This window comes from Delphinus delphis, chromosome 6 (genome assembly GCF_949987515.2).
Source record: "Delphinus delphis chromosome 6, mDelDel1.2, whole genome shotgun sequence".
NCBI lineage: Eukaryota > Metazoa > Chordata > Mammalia > Artiodactyla > Delphinidae > Delphinus > Delphinus delphis.
Window position 1 is genome coordinate 43,651,875 of NC_082688.1, and position 6,376 is coordinate 43,658,250.

The following is a 6,376-nucleotide window of genomic DNA, read 5'->3' on the forward strand; positions in this document are numbered from 1 at the left end:
GAGGAAAAGCTTCTACCTAAAAAAGAGTGGAAGGGTGGTATGTTGAAGTTGGCTTGTCCCAGCTTATGAAACCCAGCTGTTAATTTGTCAGGAATCTTGTGAAGCAGTTGTTAGACACAGCTGTTATTTAAAAATTAGGTTATAAGACTTTCTACTAAAGAAGTTATATTAAAAACACAGGTAACAAGCAAAACTGATTTTGCGTTTTACGTTTTAATATTAGCTGTGTTCTTGAGGTTATTGATGTCTAATGTATCTGTGTGATAGAAATACTAGGTAATGGTTCCCTTTACATTTCTTCCAACTGCACGTTAATTGACATCACATTTGAAGCTTGAAATTGGCCACAGTGGGAGCATTTACACCTGGAAACTGGCAAATGTCTTTTCTGAGCCAATGAGATACCACGTAAGTGTTTTCTGAGATGTGGGTCAGAGGTAGGGCCTTTTTCCTACTGGATGTGGACCCATGAGAATTCTAAGTCTGGCACCGCATGCCATCATCCTGTCAATGTGAGGGAGATCTCCAGGGAGGATGGAGCCATTATAGCAAAAGACAGGCAAGAGATGGAGAGAAACCCATACGTGATGCCATGGTTTGAGCCCCATTTCCAGCAATACCTGATTTCATCCCCTAGCCCTAGACTTTTTGATTAGGTGAGCTGATAAATTCCTTTTGTATTTAAGCCAGTTTGGGTTGACTTTTCTATCATTTATAACTAAAAGCAGCCTAAAGGATACAGCAGAATTGATAGTTGACCCCTAAATAACACTGAGGGTTAATCTGGATACAGTTTATAGTTGGCCCTCCGGATCTGTGGTTCCTCCGCATCCGGGGGTTCAACCAATCAGGTAGTAGTGTAGTATTTACTATTGAAAAATACCTGTTTGTAAGTGGACCTGTGCAGTTCAAACGCATATTGTTCAAGGGTCAGCTTATCAGGTCCAGAATCACACTCGTAGCCACCAAAGTGCCTTCACTGAAAACAATAACTTAGAGGGACGGTAATCCTCCTGACCTCAGTCTGGCTCTGCTCTGTTGTATTAGTTATAATTCTCTGTTTTACAAACATATTTTTTTCATTTAATAGTTTAATAAGGCTTATATCACTTCCCTTGAAGCCTAGGATCAGTTCTTATCAATGAACACTTTCTTAGAGTGAGAGGCCTTTCCGTCAGGCTATCTAACAGCTATCCTGTCCTACCCTCCTCTTTCTGGATGAGGGAAACCTTTTATTCTGGGTGGCAAAGCCCCAGAAGATTAGTCATGATTGTGCGAAACCCTTCATGATAATCTCATATCCTTTTACCAAATACTTGTTTTCAAGCCTGCCTTACAGCTAAATGTGACCACGGGACCTAGTTCTGACTTCTACTCTTAGCTCAGAAGACACCCACATGCAATGATTTTCGTTCCTGTAAATAAATGAATGGCCTTTGTACCATGTAGTGTGTTGATCACTAGGGCCACAGAAGTGAATAAACAGACTTCATTCCTCATATCTTTCTTCACTTTATGACTTTTTTTTTTTTGCCTATGTTTGAGAGCAGTGCAAGGTAGACATAGGTGGTTTTAAAAGTGAAACCCTAAAGACATCTTCAAATTCTGATCTCATTTATTCATTATCAGATATTGTTGATGTGTGGTGATCAGTTACATCTAAAGTCTGTGCCAAGCATGCACTGATAGAATTCATATATTTCTTTTTGAAACACAATCTATTTACAGTTCTTACATTTCAGTGTAAAATGCAGGCTACTCTGAGGGCATCTGAACTTAATTCTTCAGTTGGGTAGTACACTGAGCAGTTTCTTTTTTCACGAGCTCTGAAGTAGGCCTCCTGAACTCTGAACAGATCTTGAAAGCTCTATTCGAATGTTAAATGTATGTATGAAGCACCTAAAGTCTGTGTCTTCAGTTTTTCTAAACAGCAGTCTTCTATCCCATCTTGATGCTACTTCTGATTCCACATTTGGAAATTCTTAACTTCTTAAAATTTTTTTCTTTTATATGGTAGAATCTCATGCATACTTTTTATCTTTTTAAACTTTATTTTCTCATGAATACTTTTTAATAGGTGGGCTTATCTACAGTTAATGTGCACAGTTACCTAAAATTCTTTCTTTCCTCATTGCCCCTCAACACTGTGCCTCTAGGTGAGATTATGCGCCCGAACTGCAGGATCCCATAGGTGCTTCCGTGGCATCACCTTCTGATGATTCATTATAGCAAATTCCATACCGCTAAAACGAATCCTCAAATGAGATCCAGGGATTACTGACAAAGACCAGGTTCTTTTTTATAGCTTAGAAGTAGGGTGGTAGAGCAGAAGGAAGATGGACTGAAGTCCTAGATTCACATCCCAGTTGGACCACTCACACCCTGACTGATGGCACTTTGAGTGTCCTCCCGAGCCTCCGTTTCCTCATTTGTAAAGAGGGATGACAGTCCTATTCTACTGCATTTGTGTAGTAAGGATTAAATGATGTCATATGAGAAAAGGGCCTAAGACTGTGGCTGGCAAGTAGAAGGCATCAAAAATGGTAGTTGTGTTGTCATTATTTTTTTTCTCCCCAACTAGACTGCAAGTTCCTTAAGGCCCAAGATCTGATTGATTCCACTCACTGTTGTTTCCAAAACAGTGCCTGGAATGTGGAAAATTCTTAATACACACTTAGTGAGTTAATATTATTACAATTATCAAGTTAACAACTTGTTAACTCCAGCAGCTTCCTTGAGGGATACCTTCTACATCCTCTTTTCTTTTTAAAATCAAGTCCAAGCATGAGTCCTTTTCCCATGAAGCCACCCCTAACATGCTCTAATTTGTGGTTATCTCATACTTCTCATATTTAACTGACACCATCACCTGCACCCCACCCCCTTATCATTTATATTCAAGACCAAATAGGAATGGACTGCATAATACAACGTATGGTCTGTATCATTGTCTAATTACTTCATATTGGTGAATCTTGTCTTCTTAACATTCAATTCCATCAATATTTCTTGATTATTTACCTAGTGCTGGGCACTGTGGTAGGTTCTGGAAAGGAAATGGTAGCTGCCTCAAGAAGTACCCAGTCTCTTAGTGGAAATAGATGTAAAATCAAACAGTGACAACAGTGTGATGTGAAAAGCTATACACGCATAGTATCTAGGTAGCAGAGAGGTGAGAAAGTGATTAACCTTCTTCAAGGTCAGGGAAGACCTCCCAGGAGAGGTTATGAGGGAACATGATTTTAAAGAATGGTAAGCAATTTTCCAGGTTAAGTTGGGGGTAGGGGAAAATATTCCAAGGCGAGTGAACAATGTGTGCCAAAGGACATGAGATAACAAGATATTATCCTGGAGAACTTAGAAGCAATTCAGTACTGTTGAGTATAAGTAGAGAAGCTGGGAAATGAGGAGGGGTCAGGAATTGGTGCATAGTAAGATTGGAGACAAAGGCAGTGGCCATATCTTGCAAAATTTTGAATGTTGTAATCAGTGTAGGTGATGGGGAGCCCTGAATGTGATGATCCGATAGACCTTAGAAATGACCTATGATAGCAGGGTAGATAAATTGGGAGAAAGAGACGGAAGCTTAGCAATGAGTCAGGAGGAAGTAGTAAAGGTCCAGATGAGAGAGACTAATAGCCCCGTTGAGCCAGTGATGATGGGGCTGATAAACGATTGGATTGATTTTTAAGAAGAAAGTTTGTAATTGATATGACTAGCTTAGTCATTGGAGGTAGAAAGATAAAAAGGAGGGGAAAGAAAGCATTCTTTTATTGCTTTGTATTCTTGATAAAGCATAATACTAATCACATAAAAAGTGCTCAGAAGTAGTTCCTCAATAAGCAAGTCCCTATGGCATTATCTGGTCTTGATTTAATTTTATTTTCAATTTTTTTTTTGACGTGGACTATTTTTAAAGTCTTTATTGAATTTGTTACAATATTGCTTCTGCTTTATGTTTTGGTTTTTTGGCCCCGAGGCATATGGGATCTTAGTTCTCCGACCAGGGATTGAACCTGCACCCCCTACATTGGAAGGCGAAGTCTTAACCACTGGACCGCCAGGGAAGTCCCAGTTCTCAATTTTAAAATTACTTTCTATGAACTAGAGCCTTCCAAGCTCCTGCCCAGCCTCTTGGTATATTTCCAGTCTGCAAGGATTCTCAATATTTCCAAGTTGTTCGCAAACAGAAAACCAAAAACTGACTTTGTTTTCCAACCACATATTTATCTATTTAGGCAGTTGTTAGCAGAATATTCAGAAGTCTGCGAATAAAGTGGCCTAACTAAGAACAAAGAAGGAAAGATGTCAAACTACCCACATACAGCATGAACCTTCTTTTCAGGATTACATAGAGTAACAACACAATTTTTCTTAGTATTCAAGGTCATCTTGACCTCATTTAATCTTTAACTGTGTATCATAAACACAGATTTTTCTTGGAAAACGATTTCCAGGCTACACAAAGAAATGTCAAACTCAGTCTATCAGAGCTTTAGAATTATCAGGGAAGATGAACAACACAGTATAAACAAAATTACTTATTTCCATAGGCTACACTCCAATTACACAACAAAAGATGAGGAATTCTTCCATTGATAAGATGGGTATCTTACATGTATTTTTATTTGTTTCTAAGAATTGAAAATGGAACCATAAAGGCTTCAAATAGATTTTTGAAGAGGTGATTTTAAATGATCAGAATTTTTGGAAGCATATCATATGTATGTGTGATACACATGGTCTCTTAAGAATTTCTTTTAAGACAAGGTCAGCAAATTACAGTCTCTTGGCCAAATCTGACCCATCACCTGTTTCTGTACTGCCTTGAGCCAAGAATGGTTTTTACATTTTTAAGTGATTGAAGGAAAAAAATCAAAAGAAGAATAATATTTTATGATATGTGAAAATTATCTTAAATCCAAATGTCAGTGTCCATAAATAAAGTTTTCTTGGAGCACAGCCCACCCATTTGTTGTGGATTGGCTGCATTCAGGCCACAATGGCAGAGTTGATAGTTGTGCAAAGCCGAAAAGTATTTACTATCTGGCTCTTTCGAGAGAAAATTCGCCAACTTTGTTTTAAGAGCTTTCCCCTAAAGAAACACTGAGGACTTCAGTAAACTGAAGACTGCTTTACAAAGATTTCCTGTGTCAGTGATATGTGCTTTTTTTTTTTTTTTTAGTGATATGTTTTTTAAAAAAAGAAAAGAAAATGCACACATTCAGGAAAGATAATAGAGTTGCCATATCATAAAATAATAGACATGCCTTTATTAGATTTAGGATGCTTCTCTTTGCACTTTGTGTCAGTGGAGAAGAGTTATTAAGAACACACACTCTAGAGTCATCCTTTTTTCTTGAATCCTGATTAGCTTTCTGTGACCTTGGGCTAGTTATTTAACATTCTGTAAGCCTTGGGTTTCCTATAAAAAAATAAAAAAGAGTAATAATGGTACCATCCTCATGAAGTTACAGTGGTATGAAGTGGGGTGAGTTTTTTAAAGGAATTATTTAGCTCGGTACCTGGTACATAGTGTGCAATACATTTGTGTGTGTATGTGTGTGTGATTATCATCATTATCTGCAAATGTCACTTTCTGGTGGTCCACTCCCAGAACTGCCTATCACTTCTGTTTTTACAAGGAAATCCACAAAACCCTGCTTATATAATTTCCCTTAGCAAGAGCCCTTCTTTGTATTGCCTGCAGAAAAACTGTCCAGGGTGCACAAATCCAAGAGTGTACTTGACAGGAGGGTGGGAAAGGGGATGCCTAGGATGTCTAGAAACAAAGATCACAGACATTGTGTTGGAAGGCTGGTCAGCGGCCGGATTAAGCTGGTGAGCAGGATGTTGGGAATTTCATCCTAACTTTTTCTAGGGAGAGTCCACAGTTCTGTGATGGGCTGTTGATAAAAGCTCTTTAATTTAGTAGCTAAAGTCTTTTTTTAAGAGTGTCTGAAGTTTTTGTCATTTTATCTCTTTTTACGTTAGGTTAACATTGACATTTTTCTTTTATTACTTGATGTTTTAGCTGATGTTTCCAACCAGAAGTGCTCTTAGAAAAATCATGAGGGTGTAAGGCTGACATTCTTGGAAACTTAGTGATTTCTTTCCTCCTGGGATGCTCCTGCCTATCTCCTGGCTGAGCTTGCTCTAGACTCATCATGACTATGGGTGACTGCAAAGGCCTGATTCCTTGCCTATGATGCTACTTCCCGTGTCTTTCCTCATGTCTATAAATAGGTCATGACCAGCCTCAAGAGAAGTGGCCTCTTCTGCTTAGGGGTGATCTGGAATAATTGGTATAAATGACATGAGGAGGAGAACCTTCCTTAGTTGCCCCTTATAGAACAAATCTCCACCCAAAGAGAAC